Source organism: Kogia breviceps, chromosome 5, assembly GCF_026419965.1.
Source record: "Kogia breviceps isolate mKogBre1 chromosome 5, mKogBre1 haplotype 1, whole genome shotgun sequence".
In the NCBI taxonomy this organism is placed as follows: domain Eukaryota; kingdom Metazoa; phylum Chordata; class Mammalia; order Artiodactyla; family Physeteridae; genus Kogia; species Kogia breviceps.
The window spans coordinates 148849795-148872786 of NC_081314.1; the positions used below are offsets into that span (position 1 = coordinate 148849795).

The 22992-nt window shown below is 40.5% G+C and overlaps 1 protein-coding gene across 11 annotated transcripts in view; it reads left to right on the forward strand.

The window, feature by feature from the left end:
• Positions 1-269: 269 nt before the first annotated feature.
• The window catches only part of PCBP3 (poly(rC) binding protein 3), a 215203-nt gene continuing 192480 nt past the window's right edge, over positions 270-22992 (forward strand). For 2 of the 11 annotated variants that reach the window (XM_067035278.1, XM_067035287.1), the window contains exon 1: positions 322-469. The gene's annotated coding sequence lies outside the window, so the exon portion shown is untranslated. Of the gene's footprint in view, positions 470-22992 lie in introns of all 11 variants that reach the window. The other 9 variants (XM_067035283.1, XM_067035286.1, XM_059064091.2 and 6 more) reach the window with 9 other exon arrangements.

The following is a 22992-nucleotide window of genomic DNA, read 5'->3' on the forward strand; positions in this document are numbered from 1 at the left end:
CTCCTGGCCCCGCCCCTTTCCGCTGACTTCCCCGCCCCGCATTGGGCTCCTCCCGGCTCTGGCCCCGCCCCCTCGGTGACCCGCCCATGGCCCCGCCCCGCCCCCTCCACGCTAATTGGTTTCTTTCTTCAGAGCTTCCTGAGCTCCGATTGGCCGAGCCCGTCGCCGTTCCGCCGTTCGATTGGCCCGCTGCGCCCGCTTTCGCGAGGACTGCTCCTCGGAGGGGCGGGGTCAGCCGCGGCTCGCGGCGCGGGATTGGTCGGCGGCGCAGAGGGGGCGGGCCCGCGCCGCGCGCAGTGCCTCGCCTGGAGCGCGAGGAGCTGCTACCGCCGCCTCAGTCGCCTCAGTCGCCTCAGGCTCGGTTGCCTCAGGCTCCACCGCCGCCGGGATCGGCCGTCCCCACCCCCCAGCCCCGCCCCGGCCGCCCTCCCGCGGCCGGCCCGCGGGCACGCCCTCTGCCGCGGGACAGGTGAGTGGTCGCGGGCAGGGCCGGGGATAGGGGGTGGGGAATCGGGGTCCCAGCCGCGGGACCGGCCGGGGTCGGGGGTCGGGGGTCGGGGTTCGGGCCGGGGTCGAGCTGTGGTCGGGACCAGGGATCGGGGCCGAGAATCGGGGTTCGGGAGTCGGGGTCGAGGTCCGGGCCGGGGATCAGGGGTCAATCTGGGGCCCGGACCGGTGTCGTTGTGGAGCCTGGGGTCGGCGGCCCGTGGCCGGGTTCGGTGTCCGGGCCGGGCGGGGGGCGCAGGTCTCGTCCGACCGAGCCCCGCCGAGAGCCCCGAAGACCCCCGCCCGGCCCGGACAAACTTGGACGGCAGCCGGGTTGTCTGCCGGGCGGGGCGGGGCGGGGCGGGAGGCGGGGTGCGGTAGGTCCCCGCGGGACTCTGGGGCGCCCCCTCCTCAAGTTAACGCCCGGGCCGCGCTGCGAGCTCACGAAATGTTTCGAGGACGGAAACTGGACGCGGGGAGGATTTCAGAGGGAAGTGATGAAGTGACTTCGGGAGAAATGAGGACCCCGCCTGGGCTGCCCTGTCTCCCCTCCCCCCCAATCCAGAAGTTGTAAACAAGAACCGCGCTTCCAGAAACAGGGGAGTTAACGCTTGCCTGTCAGTAAACGTCCGTCACGGTTCTGCTCTGGACTTTATGAAGCTTACATTTCAAAACGGTTTAAGTTTCGTCGCGTCAGGCTGAGGAGAGATTTGGGGGAACGCACGTCGTCGGCGCTCGGCTGGGGCCGGCGGGACGCTGGGGAGGGGAGGGGCGCGCGGAGGGCGGGGGTGGCGTCCGGGACCAGGGCGCCCGCGGCAGCAGGAAGGGGTTCCGTGCGGACGCGCTTTGTGTCCCCTTCTCTCGCACTCCCGGCACCTGCCTCCTTGACTAGTGTCTGCGTCTCTCTGCGACCCCGTGTCGAAGCCAGGAGCAGGTTAGGTGCGGCGGGTGCGTGCTCCTCTCGTCAGTTACTGCATTGTCTTTTATTTGGGGGCGAGTCAGAAGGTGTTTCTTATTGTTCCCAGAAGTGTTCCGCTCTGGAAGTATTGTTTGCTGAGAGTGTTTATTTTTTTCTTTTTGTCCCGTGGCGTTTCTACTTCTTTTCTCCTTACTACTCTCAAGTATATTACTTGAATAGCAAATTTGCAAGTTAACAAAAAGCCAGGTCTTAAACCTCGTGCCTAGGGTTGATTATCTTCCTCCCATCTTCCTCTGAGGCAACGCGGACTTCTGGGTCTCTTTGGCCCTGCGTGTGAGCTAACAGCACTCCGGGGTGATGAGGATTTATGATGCGTAATTCACGAAAAAGAATGCTAGCGTAGCGGGGCCTTGATGAGAGACCTTTCCGGACTAGACAGGGTAGTAAACAGACCCTCCAGTTCACACTGTTCCTCTGGCAACGGCGCGCCCACATCCTTCCGAAATTTAACTTGCTGTCAGCGGGTGAACTGTTGCCCCTTTTCTGTTCTTTGAACTTGGCTTTAGAACTGGGAACCAAAGGAAGTGTGCAAAGGTGCTTTCCTATTGAAGAAAACTGATTCCCAGTCCCCTGGTGCACGAGAACGACTCATCATCTTAAAATGTCTCAGAGATGTGCATTTTGGCCCAGAGACTGTTTGCAGAACAGTGACACTCTGGAGGGATTGTTGACAAGATCCAAAGTGATCTCATTGATCCTCCCGTCAGAGGAGCTGGAGTAGTTGTGGGTAGTGTGTTCAGACTTGCAGATCCACCAGAAATCAAGGGGTCTTCAAATACAAGTGCAGTCACTGACTGACTGACTTTGGTCACTTTTGAGCACTGACGTTTTTCTCTTGTATGTAGGTGCTGTTATTTACACAGTGAAAGTTCATTACAAGTGTGTTAGAATTTATATAACTTCATGCATTTTCTTAGTTAATACTCAATATTATAAGGTTTTGAAAATAGGTTTGATGGTAAAAGGAGTGTTTTGGTTTTTTTCTTAACTGAAAAGCTTGGATATCCTGTGTAGAATTCAGGGCTTTGGGACTGGTATTGCCACAGGTGGTGCTGATTAGTGGTGATATTGAACTTCAGAACATCACTTTTCCAGATATCTTATTAATACTCAGAGTTGGAGAAAATACACAGTTTTATGATTACGTTTTTAAAGGTATTTATGAGAAAATTTCACCACATGGGTTCATTTTGTTAGATGTTTAGAAAGAAGCTATTTTTTCCCTCTGATGTTCAGGGGAGGCTGAGAGCATGCCGCGTTTATATTTGCAGAAATTCCGTGAGGTCCTTGAAACAATCTAGCCATTCAAGGCTGGACACTGTTTCTGTTTCAGCAGTTTCAGTTTCTGGACCTGTTGCCATGTGTCAATGGCAGAGTCATTCCTATTTTCACAGAAATCCCTGGGCTTTATTGTAAAAGTGATCACTGAAGCAGATGTTGGTAGATGAAAGTTGTACAACCCTTTGGTGAAGAAGGCTGTCCTTTGGACCATAACAAAGAAAAATACCTGCTCATGTATTGGAGTCACTCCCACATTGAACATTAGGATGAATACTGTAGATTTTGGGGTGGCTCTGGTGTCTCTTAGCTCTCAGCTCTTGCTGCGAGGACTCTTAACAAGTATCCTGGGTCCACTGTCCATGGTGCTGAATATGTGTCGTTTATTTCTGTTTTTCCGTCTCAAATTTCCTTTCCAGTGTGAGAGTAGTTTTTGAAGTTTTAAAATGAATTTCAGAATTCACTCTTTTAAAGAAGAGTTGAACAAGGGAATTCTATTGAACCTGAATGGAAGCATGCCTTTTAAAAACTCAAGGCATGTTAATGTCTTTCTTTTTTTCTAAAGTACATAATTGTGCTGAGGCAACATTTACCTTGCTTTGCTTAGTCTCCTTCACCCCAGGTGAGAATTTTCTTGCTGGAGTATGGACATCAAGTAACAAACCATTGAAATTAAACGAGACCCTGTTTGCTTAACTAACACTGTCTTTAAAAACGTGCTCTTTGTTATAGTATGTACATATATTTGTATGTAGAGGCAATTTGTTTTCCCCTAAACGGGGTTGATTGTAACATCCCTCAGCCTCACTGGCACGGTGCTTCCCAGCCTTCCTGGAGAGGGACTGGTGCCCTCCAACAATGTGGTGGGGCTGTTGGGCAACTGGCAGGCCCTCGTGCTGTGTTGGAGCAGCATCTACTCTCTTGCCTATAATTTTGAGTACATCTTTGTAAATCATTTTAGATAAATCCTTTATTTCTCTTGAGGTGGTCTGTTACTTTAGAATTGCCCCACAGGTTAGCAATAAAAAATAATGGGTGTCCCTTGTGGTACAGAGATTCTTCCATGTGATAGTAAATTGTGCATCAAACGAAACAGTGCATTGTTGAGGCGTTTTTGTTATGAACATCTGAAATAGTTCTTTGGCCCTGTTAGCTGTACACTTAACCCAGGTTATTCTTTGACATCTGTTTGGTTGAGGGAAACCCAGGGCAGCTTCTATCTGCCTCCTTCAAGTTTCAGAAATACTCTCTGAGTGCTACTGTTTCCCAGGCCCTGTGCTATGATCTGGGAACCCACAGGGGAATGAGGCAGCATTCATATCATCGAAGGACTCACCATTTTGGACTGAGGAAAGGACATGAAAACAGATGGTTACAGGGGGCCACACTCAGTGCAGCAATTGGGATACACAGAAAGCTGGGTTGGTGTGTTGAGGGGAGGTGACTCATTTAGGCTGGGAATCAAATAAGGCTTCAGAGAGGAGGTGGCCTTTGGGCTGAGCCCTGGAGTTTGGGTTGGAATTGTTTGGGCATGGATGGGCACACACTGATTAGAAAAAGGCCAGAAGGTTGGTGTTGTTGGAGGACAGGGTGTATGGTGGTGCTGAGGCTGGAGGTGTGGGGGACATTGTGAAAGGGTTGGGACTCTGCTAGAGTTGTGGGGTGAGGGGTAGAGTTGAGGAGAGGTGTGGTAGGTACAATAATGGCTTCCCAAAGCTGTCTACGTTCTCATCTCCAGAACCTGTGGACATTTTACATCTCAAAGAGGATTTAAGGTAGCAGTTGGAATGAAGATTGCTAATTCGTTGATTTTTTTTTTTTTTTTGCGGTACGCGGGCCTCTCACTGTTGTGGCCTCTCCCGTTGCGGAGCACAGGCTCCGGACGCGCAGGCGCAGCGGCCACGGCTCACGGGCCCAGCCGCTCCGCGGCACGTGGGATCCTCCCGGACCGGGGCACGAACCCGCGTCCCCTGCATCGGCAGGCGGACTCTCAACCACTGCGCCACCAGGGAGGCCCTAATTAGTTGATTTTAAAACAAAGAGATTATCCTGGATTGCCCAGGTGGGCCCATAGTTATCACAAGGGCCATTAAATGTGGAAGAGGGATGCAGAAGAGTCCGTGTCAGACTGATGTGAAATGAGGGAGACTCTACTCCTCATTGCTGGCTTAGATGATGGAAGGGGTCATGAGCCAAGGAATATAGGCAGCCTCCAGAAGCTGGAAAAGGCGAGAAAATGGGTTCTCCAGCCAGGCCTCCAGAAAGGAGCACAGCTATGCTGACACCTTGATTCTAGCCCAGCGAGAACTGTGTCTGACTTCTGACTTCCAGAACTGTAAGATAATTAATTTGTGTTGTGTTAAACCATTAAATTCAATGGAAAGTTTTTTAGAGCAGCTGCAGGAAACTGATGTAAGTTGGGACTCTGCTCTAGAAAGTTTTAGCTGGTGAAATTTAAGGAGGAAGTAACATGGTCAGATTGGCTGTAGAAGATAAACTGATGCGGGTGCTATTTATGAGGAAGCTGCCCTAAGTAAGCACGGTTCTGATCCCCAGTTCCATCTCCTGACAAGACTGGCTTCTGGCATTGCCTTACCTGGCCCGAGTCCCAGTTGAAGTTTTCCTCTAAGCAGCCGGTCAGCCTCCACCCCTGCTAATTGCCATGTCCCACTGGTCCACTTTTCTTCTGTGCTGCGTACTCAGGGGAGAGTGGATCATGTATACACCTACACGTGGGATTGTGGGGTCATAGGGCAGGCCCAGTTCCAACCTCAGCTGTTTTTAAAGTATTTTCCAAAGGTTTGTTTCTTCACATCCTTGCTAATCCTTTATACATTCAGATGTTTAATTGTCAGTTGAGTAGATATGGAATATCTCACTGTTTTAATTTCTATTTCCTTGATTACTAGTGAGTTTGTGGATTTTTTCTTTTACCCATTTATTGGCCACTTGGCTTTTCAAGTCTTTAATTTGTATTCTTATATTGTTTTTCTGTTTGTTGCCTGGGTTGTTCCTTTTATAGTTTTTTAGACATTCTTTATATGTTCTGGATTCTATTTGTGTCCTGTTTTTTATCCTTTTAAAATTGCTATTTTGATGAACAGATGTTTAATTTTAATGTAGTCAGATTTATCAATCTTTTTCTTATTGTCTGTGGTTATTAAGTCTTATTTAGGAAATCCTTTGTTACCCCATAGTCATAAGATATTCTTCTCTTAAAAATGTAAAAGAAATATTTTCTCTTCATATTCTACTCTGAACTTACTTTTGTGTGAGGAATGAGGTAGAGCTATGATTTTAGATTTTTTCAAATGCATAACCAATTCTACCAGTACTATTTATTGAGTACCATCCTTTCCCCAGTGATCTGCAGTGCTGCCTTTGAAACATACCAGACCTCACAAATGTGTGGATCTGTTTCTAATTTCTCCAAGTAAATAGTGATAATTTCATTTCCTCCTTCCTAGTCCTTAAATCTTTTATTTTATTTTTTATTTTGTCTTATTCCCTTTGTTTGGACCACTAGACAAAGTTGCATAGAAATTGTGGTAAGGCTATCCTAATATTGTTTTTCATTTTAAAGCCTTAAATATGAAGTTTGCTATATATTGGTAGATTCCTTTTACTAGGTTAAGGATGGTCTTATCTACTAATTGCTTGATAAAAGATTTTTTAAAGTCATTAATAGATTTTTAATTTTACCAAATCATTTCTTTACCTATTTAGATAATTTTGCATCTTTTCTTCTTTGAACTCTGTGGTGAAATACTTTAATCTTCTACTTTTGAACCATCATTGATTTCTTGGGATAAACTATAGTTTGTCATGATATACTACATTTAAAAATTATTATTTGATCCAATATGGTAATATTTCACTTTTGATTTTGGCATATATTTTCATAAGAAGTATTGACTAATAATCTTTTCTTGTATTGCTCTTAATCAGATTTGGTATCACTATGATGCTTCATCATCTCTGTAATAATTTCTGAAAGGGAGGGATGTTTGTTACTTGCAAGTTTGACAGTATTGCTTCTTCAGTGTTCTAGATCCGGACCCTTTTAGATCATGGAGACTCTTGCAGTTAATCACTTTAGAAGCTGGTCCATTCTGCTCACATTTCTTTGGCTAGAGGGAGTCGTTCTGGACATGCCTAGTTTCAAATGGGGCAGGGAGGTAGAGTCTTCCATGTTCTGGAAGTTTAGGACCACTGAATACTGGTAAATATTAGTAATATTTACCACACTATAGAGGCGAATTGATGTCAGTACTGCTGAATTAGCCAAAATTAAAACTGTCTTCCTCTCTAGGTCTTGTTCATAGTTTCTGCAAGTATGTTGTCTATCAAGGGACCAGTTAGAATATGAAGCTAGACACCATATTTGTGTTTCTTTTGAACAAACCGTCCTCCTTACTTTCTCCAGAAGCCACCTTGGGAATTCCTGCCTCTCCACCTCTCCTTATTGCAGAGGAAAAGTCTTCCTTTCTCATTCTTTCCCACGGATCTAAATCTCAACCATCCTTCAAGGCTGGCACAGGACCTGCTGAAGTTCTCTACATGAACCCTGACTTGTGGTGAATGCTCCCCTCACTTTTTACAGTACTGTCCTGCCTCAGAGGTGCAGAGGCAGAGTTCAGTTGTGTTTATGAGTGGTTGGTTGATCAGAAGAGTCTTCACATCCAAGTGTAAGCTTCCCTCCTTTGTTTGAGCTCTGCACTGGGAAGCTAGGTAAAGTGGACAGACTGTATGAATGAAGTGGCCCGCTGTGATCCCCTCCTCCTAGTATTCATGCCCTTGTATAATACCCCCGTCCCTGCTGAGGTGGGACCTGTGATGTGCTTCTAACTAGTAGAATAAGGCAAAAGTGATGGGATGTCAATTCCATTATTCCATCTTGCTAGAAACTAATTTAGAGATTCTCTTTGCTGGCTTGAGTAAGTGCCTATGTTGGAGAAGCCCACGTGGCAAGAACTGCAGGTGGCCTCTAGGAGCTGAGGGCGACCTCCAGAGACAGCCAGTAGGAAGCAGGGGCCCTCAGTCCTATAGCAAGGAAACGACTGCCAAAAACCCGAGTGCTCTTGAAAGCAGATTCTTCCCCAGTTAAGCCTGCAGATGAGAATATAGTCCAGCCAACATTATGACTGCAGCCTTACGAGACCCTAAGCAGAGGACCCAGTTAAGCCTGTTCAGACTCCTGACCCACAGAAACTGTGAGATAATAAATGTGTTTTAAGTTGCTAAGTGTGTGATGGTTTGTTATGCAGCTGTAGAAGAGCAGTGTACCAGATCTGTACTGACCTCCCAGTTACCCTCACTAGAAGTGGGTTTAAGCTGATGAAGTGTGTTTGAATGTATTTGAGATATAGGCAGAAAGTATAAAGTACAAAATAAACATAACCTATAACCTTACCACTCAGGGATTGCCAATTTTTTTCCTCCTTTTATATATGTGTGATATGTATTTCCTAAAGTTGGGATTCATTCCATAATGTTTTATAAACAACTTTTTTTCTTTGTAGATAGTGAGCATTTTTTGTGTCATCATATTCTTCTAAAATATGATTTTGAATGGCTGCATAATATTCCAGTAGTAGTCCCAATTTATTGAACCTCTTTCCTATAGCTGGACATTTATGCTTCTTTAAAATATTTACCGTAATAAATAATGCTTTAATAAGTATCCTATACAAAACTCATGGTGTGTATCACCAATTATTTCTGAAAGATAAATTTCTAAAGGCAGAATTATCATGTCAAAACTTGTAGGTGTTTTTAAGCTTTTTGATATTTAACTATCCAACTTCCAGTGTTTCTTTTAAAAGGATACAACTCAAGCATCTGTTTCTGTAACTCACCAGGTTGGGATAGGACAGAACTATTGATTTTTGAGCATTTAGATTCCTGTTTTCTTAACCCTGTTTGCAAAGTGCTTTTAAATTATTCATTAAAGTGCAGTATTCTATTTATAGACACATTTGTGTATAAGATCGCTCCCTTAATGTCTGGGCAAAAAGCCTATGAATTGCTATTATCACATCCCTATCTTTGTAAATCCTTTGTATATCCTTTTCTACTCCTATCCACCCTTTCTTTGTTTTCAACCAAATAGAGACACTGAAACATATAAGGTCTTATAGCTCTGATGGTTACTCAGATGAAATGGCTGTTCTGAATGAGCCCTTGTCCTTCTCACCATTCTTTAAGTAGTTGACTTCAAAAAGATGAGAAATCAGAAGAATATTAATTATTAATTCAAAAATATTTTTTTCCTGATTCATAAAATAATGAGTGCTTATTTAGAAATTTTATAAAATAAAGATTAACATCAAAAGCAGAATAAAAATCTTTCATTCCACCACCCACAGATGACCACTATATAAACATAACTTGTTCATACTAGCCTATTCTTATAGTGTATTGATTAGATTCTGATGACTAATATTTTAGGGGGAATTTTTGAGTCAATGTCTATGAGTAAAATTGGCCCATAATTTTCTTGTAGCTGTTCACTGTCTAATTTGAGATGAATGCCTAGTTTATTAATTTGAAGCTTTTATCTTTTATTAATAATTTGCATATAAGGTGGTACATTTCCTTATAAATAATGCTTCAGCCGCATCATACAGAGTTTGACTTGAGGTATTTTCATTACTATTTAATATATGCTACGCACTAAATTGTTCCTCCCTCAAATTCCTGTGTTGAAGCCTTAACCCCCAAAGTCATGGTATTTGGAGATGGGGTCTTTGGTAGATAATTAGGTTTAGGTGAGGCCATGAGAGTGAGGTTCTTATGATGGGATTAGTGCCTTATACGAAGAGACCAGAGGGCTTGCTCTCTTACTGTCTTTCCTTGCCATGTGAGGACACAGCAAGAAGGCAGCCATCTGCAAGGCCAGGAAGTGGGCCCTCACCAGAGCCTGACCATGTCAGCACCCTGCTCTCAGACTTCCCAGCTTCCAGAACTAAATGAGAAATAAATGTCTATTGTTTAAGCCACCCAATCTATGGTATTTTGTTATAGCAGCCTAAGCTAAGACAGTAATTGCCATTAGGATATTTTTCTTTGATTTGTAGGTCATTTAGAAGAATATTTTAAAATTTCCAGGCATATGCATATTTTCTTATTTTATTCTTTTCCATCACAGTTGCATTGCCCAAGGATCTTGCTCTTTGTTTTAATCTTTTGAAATTTGCTGATGTGTCTTATAGCAGAATATAGTGTATAAGTTTTCTCACATGTTCCTGTGTGCTTGTAAAGAATTAGGTTCAATGTTCTATATATTCTATTCAGCTAACTTGATAAGCATATTACTCACATCTTCTGTTTTCTTACTATTTTTTGGTCTGGTTGTTATATCCATTACTAAGATAATTATACACTTTCATTATGATTATGGATTTGTCTTATTTCTTCTTTAGTTCTGTCAATTTTTATTTATATACTTTGAGACCATGTTATCAGGGGAATGCAGATTTAAAATTGTTATGTCTTCCTGCTGAATTCAGACTTTAATTATTATGTGTGGTTCTCTTTATCTCTAGTAATGTATCTTTGCCTTTATGGTGTAATTGTCTGATTCTAATATAGCCGTACCAGATTTCTTTAGGCTCATATTTGCATGATATCGTTTTTTAAAAATCATTTTACTTTCAGCCTTACTATACTTTTATACCTTAGATATGTCTCTTGTAAAGATTATACAGTTAGATTTTTCTTCATCCAATCTGATAATTTTTGCCCTCTAATGGGAACATTCAGCTCATTTACATTGAATGTAATTACTGATCTATTTGAGTTTAAATCTACAAACCTATTATATGACACTCTTGTCCTACATTTTCTGTGTTTATTTTTCTCTTCTCTTGTATTATTTGAAACTAGTATTATGATTTTAAAAAATCGTTCTGCTTTTCCACTAGTTCTAGTACATTGAAGGTTATATTCTAGTTTTCTTTCTTTTTGTGGTTATCTTGTAAATTAGATAATGTGTTATTAACTTATCCAGATAATGCCATTATACCTTCTTCCTGGACCATGCAGAGATCATTTTCTTAGAATACTTGAACTCCATTCACCCCTGCAGATTTATGTGTGATTGTAATTGTATATTTTAATTCTGTATGCTCCTTTTAAACTCAACTAAGTAATATTAACTGTGTTAGTATTGGGACTTCCCTGGTGGTCCAGTGGTTAAGACTCTGTGTTTCCATGGCAGAAGGTGCAGTTTTGATCCCTGGTCGGGGAACTAAGATCCCACATGCCATGCAGCATGGCCCCAAAACAAACAAACAAAAAACCACAAACAACAACAAAAAACAGTGTTCGTATTTAACATACTGGCAGTGTTCATTTAGATTTATTCACATCTTTATCCATTCTTTGCTTTTCATTGCTCTCTGACATTTCTGAACTTCATTTTGGGGTCATTTCCCTTCTACCTGAAGAGGCTTCTTTAGAAACTCCATTTTTGCTCATCAGCTGGTAGTACATAGACACTCTTGATTTTTTTCTAAAAGTATCTTGATTTCACTTTTTTTTATTTTTAAAATTCCTTTAATTTACTTAAAATTTTTCGGGATATAGTTTACATGTCATAAACTTCACCCTTTTAAAGTTTAGATTCAGTGGTTTTGGTATATTTATAAGGTTGTGCAACCATCATCACTACCTAATTCCAGAGCATTTTTATCACTTAAAAAGAAACCTCATACCTCTTAATAGTCACTCCCCATTCCTCCCTTCCCCCAGCCCCTGGCAGCCATTAATCTACTTTCTGTCTGTAAGGTTTTGCCTAATATGTACTTTTCATATGAGTGGAGTCGTAAATATGTTGCCTCTGGTTCCTGGCTTCTTTTACTTAGTATAATAATGTCAAGGTCCATCCACGGTCCACTGTAGCATGTATCAGTACATTCCTTTTTATGGCTGAATAATATTATACTGTATGGATATATCACATTTTGCTTATCATCAGTAGGTAGACATTTGAGTTTTTTCTGTTTTTTTGTCTGTTGTGAATAATGTGCTGTCAACAGTTATGTACAAGTTTTTGTATGAATACATGTTTTCAGTTCTTTTGAGTATATACTTAGGAGTGAAATTGCTGGGTCAAATAATAACTCTATGTTTAACTTTTTGAATAACTACCAAACTGTTTTCCAAAGATGCTGTACCATTTTACATTCCCACCAGCAATGCATAAGGGTTCCAGTTTCTTCTCACCTTCACCAACACTTATTTTCAGTTTTTTGATTATCGCCATCCTAGTGGGTGTGAAGTAGTATCTCCTTGTGGTATTGATTAGTATTTCCCTAAAGACTGATGCTTTTGAGCACCTTTTTATGTGCTTATTGGCCATTTGTATATCTTCTTTGGAGAAATGTCTCTTCAGATCCTTTGGCCATTTTTAAATTGGATTGTCTTTTTATTGTTGGGCTGTAAGAATTTTTTATATATTGTTTACCAATCCCTTATCAGATATATGATTTGCAGATATTTCCTCTCCAACTGTGAGTTGCCTTTTCACTTTCATAATAGTGTCCTTTGATGCACAAAAGGTTTTAATTTTCATGAAGTCCAATTTATCTATTTTTTCTTTTGTTGCTTGTGCTTTAGGTGTTATATTTAAGACAACGTTGCCTAATCCCAGGTCACAAAGATTCACACCTATGTTTTCTTGTAAAGTTTTAGCTCTTAAATTTAGGTCTTTGTTACATTTTGAGTAAATTTTTACATATGGTATGAGGGAGGGGTTTCTGTATGTGGCTATCCAATTGTCCTAGCACCATTTGTTGAAAAGACTGTTTCCTCAGTGAATGGTCTTTTAACACCTATTTTGAAAATCAGTTGACCATAAAATATGGGTTTATTTCTGGACTCTCAGTTTGATTCCATCCATCTATATATCTGTCGTTATGCCAAAACCACACAGTCATGAGTACTGAAGCTTTGTGGTAAGTTTTGAAATTGGAAAGTGCGAGTCCTCCAACTTTGTTGTTCTTATTTAAGATCGTTTTGGCTATTCCTGGTCCCTTGCATTTCCATATGATTTTTAGGATTAGCTTGTCAATTTCTGTATAAAAGGCAACTGAAATTTTGGTAATGATTCCGTTGAATGTGTAGGTCAATTTGGGAATATTGCCATCTTGACAGTATTAAGTCTTCCAATCCATGAACGTGGGATTTATTAGCTGTAATAGCTCTTGTGGATTCTGAAGGTTTTCTATGTATATATAGATAATTTTACTTCTTCCTTTCTAATCTGGATGCCCTGTATTTTTATTCCTGTGTAATTGCCCTAGTTATAACCTCTAGTATAATGTTGAATTGTTCTGGCAAAGGTGGACACCCTTGTCTTCTTCCTGATCTTAGGGGGAAAGCTTTCAGCCTTTCACCATTAATTATGTTGTTAGCTGTGGATTTTTGTAGATGCCCTTTATTAGGTAGAGGAAGTTTCCTTCTGTTTTTATTTTGTTGAATTTTTTTTTAAATCACAAAAGAGTATTGTTCTTGTCAGATGCTTTTTCTGAATCTACTGATATGACCATGTGGTTTCTGTCCCTCATTAAGGTGGTGCATTACATTGATTGATATTCATGTGTTGAACCAACCTTGCCTTCCTTAGATAAATCACAGCTGGTCATGGTGGATAATCCTTTTTATATACAGTATTGCTTGACTTAGTTTGTTATTGTTTTGTTGACGATTTTTGCATATGTATTCTTGAAGCATATTGGTACTTAGTTTTCTTTTCTTGTGACATCTTTGGTTTTGATATCAGGATTATATTGGTCTCATAATGAATTGGGAAGTGCCCTTTTCTATTTCTTGGAAGAGTCTGTGAAGGATTGGTGTTCATTCTAATTTTAAATGTCTGACAGAATTCACTAGTGAAGCCATTTGGTCCTGGAATTTTTCTTGGGAAAAGTGGGAAGTTCTCAATTTCTAAGACAATGTCTTTACCTGTTTTAGGTCTATTCAGATTTTTAATTTTTTATTGAATCGGTTTTGATAGTTTTTGTCTTTCTAGGAATTTGGCCATTGCACCTAGGTTATATAATTTATTGGCAAACAGTTGTTCATAATATTTCTTAATGATCCTTTTTATTTCTGTAAGGTTCTTAATTTCATTTCTGATTTTAGTAATATAAGTCTTCTCTGTCTTTTTCTTGGTGCATATGGATAAAGTTTTTTTTTTTTTTTTTAACATTTCATAGAACCAACTTCTGGTTTCACTGGTTTTTTTCTCTATTGTTCTCAGTTTTCTTATTTCATTTATTTTTGTTCTAATACTTGTTTTTCCTTCCTTCTGCTTGCTTTAGATTTAGTTTCTTCTTTTCTAATTTCTTAAGGTGGAAGGTTAGGGTATTGATTTGAGATATTTATTCCTTTTTAATATAGGTATTTACACCTATTTCTCTAATCACTACTTTCGCTGCTTACCATATGTTTTGGTATGTTGTGATTTCATTTTCAATCATTTCAAAGTATTTTATAATTTTCTTTGTGCTTTCTTCTTTGATTCCTTGGTTATTTAGGAGTGTGTTGTTTAATTTCCACAAACTTGTGAATTTTTGTTTGTGTTATTAACTTCTGAATTTCTTTCCCTTGCCATCAGATAACATACTTTGTATTATTTCAATCCTTTAAAATATTGAGATTTGTTTTTCTAGTGTAACATCTGGTCTCTCCTGGAGAATGTTCCATGTGTACTTTAAAATAATGTGTTTTGAAAGCTTGGCCAAGATGGTGGAGTAGGAAGACCCTGAGCTCACCTCCTCTCATGGGCACACCAAAATTACAACTACTTACAGTGCAACTATTTATGAGAAAGACTGAAATCTACCAGGAGAGATCTTCTACAACTAAAGATATAGAGAAGGAACCACAATGAGATGGGTAGGAGGGATGGAGCTGCAGTATAGTCAAGACCCATACCCCTGGATGGATGACCCATGAAAGGGAGAATAATTACAATTTCAGAGGTTTCCCCCAAGGTATGAGAGGTCCAAGTGCCACGTGGGGCTCTCCATCCTGGGGGTCTTGTATCAGGAAGACAAGCCCCCAGAACGTTTGGCTTTGAAGGCCAGGGGGCTAACTTTTGGGAGAGCCAGAGGGCTGTAGGAAACAGAGACTCCCCTCTTAAAGGGTGAACACAAAATCTCATATGCTATGGGACCCAGGGCAGAAGCAGTAATTTGAAAGGAGCTTGGGTCAGACCTACCAACTGATCTTGGAGGGTCTCCCAGAGAGGCAAGAGGCAACTGGAGCTCACCCTGGGGACATAGACAATGGAGGCAACCATTTTGGGGAGCTTCTTCTACCACCTGGACACTGCTACTGGCAAGTACCATTTTGGAATCCTCTCTCTGGCTTATTAGCCTTGAGACCCAGCCCCACCCATGCCCACCAGCCTGTAGGCACCAGGGGATACCTCAGGCCAAGCAAATAGCTGGATGGGAACACAGCCTCATCCAATAGCAGGCAGACTGCCGTAAGACCCCCCTGAGCCCACAGTCTCCCTCGGATATTGCCCTGTTCACCAGAGGACCCAGGACCCAGCCCAACACACTAGCACATAGGCACTAGACTCTGGCCCTGTAGCCAGAGAACCTGGGGCCCAGCTCTACCCACCAGTTGGCAGGTACCAGCTCCAGAACCCCCTGGGCCTCAGCCCCACCCACCAGCAGGAAGACATTAGCACCAGGACCACCACAGCCCTGCAGTCTGCCATGGCAGGATCCAGCCCTCCCACAAGCAGGCTGGCAGCAACCCTGGGACCCACTGAGCCCCTGCCCTGCCTACCAGCAGACCAAAGCCAGCTCTGAGATACTTCAGGCCCCTCAGGATCTAGCCCTACTTACCAGAAGGCCTACACAAACTTCGGGATACCCTGTACTCTGCAGCCAGGTGTATCAGGAACTGGCCTTACCAACCAGTGGTCCAAAACCAGCTCTGGGACCCCTGGGCCATGAAGCTAGACCCTAGGACCTAGCACTGTCTGCCAGTGGGCCAGCACTAGCCCCAGGACCTGGCTTCACACACCACTGGGCAGGCACAAGCCCCAGGAATTCCTGGATTCTAACCCCACCTGTCAGTGGGTGGACACTAGATCTGGGGACACCTGCCCCACAAGCACACACCCCAGAACCCACCAGTGAGCCAACATTAGCCCTGGGAACCCCCTGGTTTCGGCAGCCATCTGCCTTGTGACCTCGCCCCACCAACCAGTGACTGCCAGCCTTTGCACTAGGCAGGGCCTGGCAACCAACCACAGTGGCAGTCACCATGTCTACCAGACCACCCACAGTAGTCAGCCTACCACAACAGAAGGATCCATGTAACACACACTGGGGGCAAATCTAGATCATATAGTTCTGTTCACCAGAAGGGAGTCTTCTGCTGTGATGCATAGGATGTATCACATCTCCAAGGTTGGGAAAAGTAAAAACAGAAAACTAGGTGGAATGAGGAGACAGAGGAACTTGTTCCAAACAAGGGAACAAGATAAAACCCCGGAAGGAGAACTAAGTGAAGTGGAGATAAGCAGTCTACCTGATAAAGAGTTCAAATAATGATCACAAAGATGATCAAAGAACTTGGGAGAAGAATGAATTAGCAGAGTGATAAGTTAGAAGTTTTTAACAAAGAGTTAGAAAATATAAAGAACGACAAAACAGAGATGAAGAATAGAATAACAGAAATTAAAAATATAGTAGAAGGAATCAACAATAGATTAAATGATATAAAGGAATGGATGAGCAAGCTGGAAGACAGAGTATTGGAAATCACTGAAGCTGAATGGAAAAAAGAATAAAAAGAAGTGAAGAAAGTTCAAGAGACCTCTGGGACAACATCAATGTAGTAACATTCACATTATAGGAGTCCCAGGAGGAGAAGAGAGAGAGAAAAGGGCAGATGACATACTTAGAGACAAAATAGCTGAAAACTTCCCTGACTTGGGAAAGGAAACAGACGTCCAGGTCCAGAACACACAGAGAGTCCCAAGCAGGAGCAACCAAACGAAAATCACACCAAGACACATTGTAATTAAATTGGCAGGAATTAAAGGTAAGAGAATATTAAAAGAAACAAGGGAAAAGCAACAAGTTAAGTACAAGGGAACTTCCATAAGACTATGAGCTGACTTTTCAGCAGAAACTTCAGGCCAGAAGGGAGTGGCATGGTATATTTAAAGTGATGAAACGGAAAAACCTACAACCAAGAATACTTTACCTGACAAGGCTTTCATTCATTTTGATGGAGAGATAAAAAGTTTACAGACAAGCAAAAGCTAAAACAGTTCATCACCACCGAACCAGCTTAACAAGAAATGTTAAAAGCACTTTTTTAAGCAAAAAAGAAAAGCTCACAACTAGAAACATGAATATTACAAAAGGAAAAATCTCATTGGTAACAGCAAAAGTACAGTAAAGGTAGTAAATCAACCATGTACAAAGCTAGGAGGAAGGTTAAAAGACAAAAGTAGTAAAATAGTCTATATACACAATAAGTAGTTAAGGGACACACAAAACAAAAAGATGTAAAATACGATATCAAAACAAGCAATCATAGGGCAAGAGGAGTAAAAATGCAGGGTTGTTAAAATGCGTTTGAACTTAAGAGATCAGCAACTTAAAATATGTTAAGCAACTTAAAATCATATATGTATAGCTGTATATAAACCTCCTGTAACTACAAACCAAAAATCTGTAACAGATAGACACACACAAAAGAGAAAGCAATCCAAAAATAACACTGAAGATATTCACCAAGTCACAAGGGAAGCGAGCAAAAGAAGAAGAAAGGAAGAAAAAGAAACTACAAAACAACCTCAAAACGAGTAACAAAATGGCAATAAGTACATACCTATCAGTAATTACTTTAAATGTAAGTGGACTAAATGCTCTAATCAAAAGACTTAGGGTGGGGACTTCCTCGGTGGTCCAGTGGTTAAGAATCCATCTTGCAATACAGAGGATGCTGGTTTGATCCCTGGTCAGGGAACTGAGATCCCACATGCCGTGGGGCAACCAAGCCTGCGTGCCGCAACTACTGAGCCCACACACCACAACTACAGAGCCTGCGTGCCACAGCTACAGGGCCCACATGCTCTGAAGCCCATGCACCACAACTACAGAGCCCACACACTCTGGAGCCCATGTACCACAGCTAGAGAGCAGCCTGCCCACTACAACAAAGAGTCTGCATGCCTCAATGTAGAGCCTGCACACCGTAGTGAAAGATCCCATGAGCCGTAACTAAGACCCGATGCAGCCAAGAAAGCAAGGAAGGAAGGAAGTTTAAAAGAAAAGACTTAGTGTGCCTGAATGGATACAAAAACAAGACCCATCTATATGCTGCCTATAAGAGACTCATTTCAGATCTAAAGACACACAGGCTGAAAATAAGGGGATGATAAAAGCTATTCCATGGAAATGGAAATGAAAAGAAAGCTGGTATAGCAATACTTATATAAGACAAAATGGACTTTAAAACTAAGATTGTAATGAGAGACAAAGAAGGAAATTACATAATAATCAAGGGATCAATCCAAGAAGAAGGTATAAACAATTGTAATTATATATGCACCCAACATAGGAGCACCTAAATACATAAAGCAAATATTAAACAGACATAAAGGGAGAAAGTAACAGTTACACAATAATAGTAGGAGACTTTAACACCCCACTTACATCAATGGACAGATCATCCAGACAGAATCCAGACAGAAAATCAATAAAGAAACCCAGGCCTTAAATGACATTAGACAAAATGGAATTTATAGATATATGTAGAACATTCCACCTAGCAGAATACATATTCATTTCAAGTGCACATGGAACGTTCTCCAGGATAGATTACATGCTAGGCCATAAAACAAGTTTTGTTAAGTTTAAGAAAATTGAAACCATATCAAGCATCTTTTCCCATCACAATGCTATGAGAGTAGAAATCAACTATAAGAAAAAAAACTGCAAAAAACACAAACACTTGGAGACTAAACAGTATGCTACTAAACCACCAATGGATCACTGAGGAAGTCAAAGAAGAAATCAGGAAATAGATGGAGACAAATGAAAGTGAAAACACAATGATCCAAGATCAATGGGATGCATCAAAAGCGTTCTAAGAGAGAACTATATAGCAGTACAAGCCTACCTCAGGAAACATGAAAATTCTCAAATAAACAACCTAAATTTACACCTAAAGGAACTAGAAAAAGAACAAACAAACTCCAAAGTTAGTAGAAGGAAAGAAATTATTAAAAATCAGAGCAGAAATGAATTAAATAGAGGCTAAAAAATAGAAAAGATCCATGAAATTAAGAGCTGGTTCTTTGAGAAGATAAAGAAAATTGGTAAACCTTTAGCCAGACACATCAAGAAAAAAAGAGAGGGTCCAAATCAATAAAATCAGAAGTGAAAAAGAAGTTACAACCGACACCATAGAAATACGAAGGATCATAAGGGATTACTATGGAAAACTATATGCCAATAAAATGCACAATGTAGAAGAGATGGAAAAAATCCCTAGAAACGTATAATCTCCCAACACTGAACCAGGAAGAAACAGAAAATATGTACAGACCAATTACCATTAATGAAATTGAATCAGTAATAAAAAAAAAATTCCCAATAAAGAAAATTCCAGGACCAGATGGCTTCACAAGTGGACTCTACCAAACATTTAGAGAAGAGTTAACACCTATCATTCTCAAACTCTTCCAAAAAATCCAGAGGAAGGAATGCTTCAGAACTCATTCATGAGGCCAGCATTACCCTGATACCAAAACCAGACAAAGATATCATAAAAAAAAAGAAAATCATAGTCCAATACCACTGATGAACGTAGGTGCAAAAATCCTCATTATAATATTAGCAAGTGAATCCAACAGTACATTAAAAGGATAATAAACCATGATCAAGTGGGATTTATCCCAGGGAGGCAAGGATGGTTTAAAATCTGCAAATCAATCAGTGTGATACACCACATTAACAAATTGAAGAATAAAAATCATATGACTATCTCAATAAATGCAGAAAAAGCTTTTGAAAAAATTCAACATCCATTTAATATAAAAACTGTCCACAGAGTGGGTATAGTGGGAACATACCTCAACATAATAAAGGTTGTATATGAACAAGCCCACAGCTAACATTATACTCAATGATGAGAAACTGAAAGTGTTTTCTAAGATCAGGAACAAGACGAGGATGCCCACTCTTGCCAGTTTTATTCAACATAGTATTGGAAGTTCTATGCACAGCAATCAGACAAGAAAAAGAAGTAAAAGGAATCCAAATTGGAAAGGAAGAAGTAAAACTGTCATTTTTGCATATGTCATGGTAGTATACGTAGAAAATCCTAAAGTTGTCACCAAAAAACTACTAGAGGTCATCAATGAATTTGGTGAAGTTCCAGTATATAAAATTAATATACAAAAATATGTTGCATTTCTATGCACTAACAATGAACTATCAGAAAAAGAAATTAAGGAAATAACTCCATTTGCAGTCTCATCAAGAAGAATAAAACACCTAGGAATAAATCTAACTAAGGAGGTAAAAACCTGTACTCAGAAAACTATAACACACTGACAAAAGAAATTGAAGATGACAGACAGATGGAGAGATATACTATGTTTATGGATTGGAAGAATTCATATTAAAATGACCATACTACCCAAGGCAATCTATAGATTCAATGCAATCCCTATCAAAATACCCATAGCATTTTTCACAGAGCTAGAACAACTAATTTTAAAATTTGTATGGAAACACAAAAGATCTGGAATTATCAAAACAAGCTTGAGAAAGAAAGAACAGAGCTGGAGGTATCATGTTCCCTGACTTCAGACTATACTACAGAGCTACAGCAATCAAAACAGTATGGAGCTGGCACAGAAACAGACACATAGATCAGTGGAAAAGATCAGATAGAAAGCCCATATGGGCTTCCCTGGTGGCGCAGTGGTTGAGAATCCGCCTGCCGATGCAGGAGACACGGGTTCGTGCCCTGGTCCGGGAAGATCCCACGTGCCGCGGAGCAACTAAGCCCGTGAGCCATGGCCTCTGGGCCTGCGCGTCCGGAGCCTGTGCTCCGCAACGGGAGAGGCCACAACAGTGAGAGGCCCGCATACCGCAAAAAAAAAAAAAAAAAAAAAAAAAAAAAAAAAAAAAAAGAAAGCCCATAGATCAGATTAGAAAGCCCAGAAATAAGTACATGCACTTATGGTCAATTAATGCATGACAAAGGAGGCAGGAATATACAATGGAGAAAGGACAGTCTCTTCAATAAGTGATGTTGGGAAAACTGGACAGCCACATGTAAAAAAATGAAATTAGAACATTTTCTTATATCATATACAAAAATAAGCTCAAAGGGGATAAAAGACCTAAATTTAACACCCCAAACCATAAAGCTCCTAGAAGAAAACATAGACAGAACCATTTTGTGTCCTTTGACACAAAATGCAGCAAGATTTATTTTTTCGATCTGTCTCCTAAAGGAGAGGAAACAAAAGCAAAATGAACAAAAGGGGATTAAGAGGTACAAACTACTATGTATAAAATAAGTAAGTAAGCTACAAGGATATATTGTATAACACAGGGAATAGAGCCAATATTTTATAATAACTTTAATGGAGTATAATCTATAAAAATTACAAATCACTATGTTGTACATCTGAAACTGATATATTTTAAATCAACTGTATATCAATTAAAAATAATAATATATAAAATTAAAATAAAAAACAGAAATTCTTATCCCCCAAATAGTAGTATTAGTAGGTGAGCCTTTGTGAGGTGCTTAGGTCATGGTGTTGGAACCTTCACAAATGGGATTAGTGCCTTATAAAAGAGGTTCCAGAGAGATCTCTAGCCTCTTCAACCATGTGAGGACAGCAAGAAGGCACTGGCTATGAACCCAGGAAGGGCCCTCACCAGAAGGCAACTGTGCTGGCACCTTGATCTTGGACTTTTCAGCCTCCAGAACTGTAAGCAATAAATTTCTGTTTTTTATAACTAAAATAATAAAATAAAATAATGTGTTTTGTGTTTTTTGAATGGATTGTTCTGTAGATATCTGTTAGGTGTAATTGTTTTATAATGTTGTTAAAATCTTCTATTTACTTGCTGATCTTGTCTTGTTCCATCCTGTATTGAAAATGGGATATTGATGTTTCCAACTATTATTGTTGGATAGTCTAATTGCTTATTCATTTCTTTTAATTTTGCTTCATTCATTCTCGGGATCGGTTGTTAGGTATATGTATATAATTGTTATATCTTCTAGTTGCACTGACTCTTTTATCATTATAAAATATTCTTTCTTTGTCTCTAGTAACAATTTTTGTGTTGAAGACCATTTGGTCTGATGTTAGTAAAGCCACTCCAGCTCTTGTTTGATTACTGTTTACAGGTAAATATTTTTTCATTTTTTCACTTTCAGTCTATTTGTGCCTTTGAATTTAAGAATGCCTCTTGTACACTGCATATAAAACATTTAAAAATCCCTTTAACACAATCTCTGCTGTTAAATTGTGATGTGTAATGTATCTACATTTGGTGCAATTTTGATAAGGTGGTATTTATTCTTGCCATTTTGCTAATTGTTTTCTTTATGTCTTTTTTTGTTTTCTATCCTCTGTTACTGCCTTCTTTTGTGTTAAATAGATATTTTCTAGTGTGCTCTTTTGATTCCCTTGTCACTTCTTTTACTATTTTTTTAAAAAGTGAATGGTGTTTTTAAAAAAATTATTTATTTTGTTTATTTATTTTTTGGCTGCATTGGGTCTTTGTTGCTGAGTGCGGGCTTTTCTCTAGTTGCGGCGAGCAGGGGCTACTCTTCGTTGCGGTGCACGGGCTTCTCGTTGCGGTGGTTTCTCTTGTTGCGGAGCATGGGCTCTAAGTGCATGGGCTCAGTAGTTGTGGCTCGTGGACTCTAGAGTGCAGACTCAGTAGTTGTGGCACATGGGCTTAGTTGCTCAGCGGCACGTGGTATCTTCCCAGACTAGGGCTCGAACCTGTGTCCCCTGCATTGATAGGTGGAATCTTAACCACTGTGCCACCAGGGAAGCCTTCTTTTACTATTTTTTGTTAGTCATATTCTTAGGGGTTGCCTGGAGCTTCTTTCTATTAACAATTTATAACAATTTAGTTTGGATTTTAAAAAATGCCAATTTAATTTCAATAGTATATAAAAACTTTGCTTCAGTATATCTCCATTTCCTCCCTGCC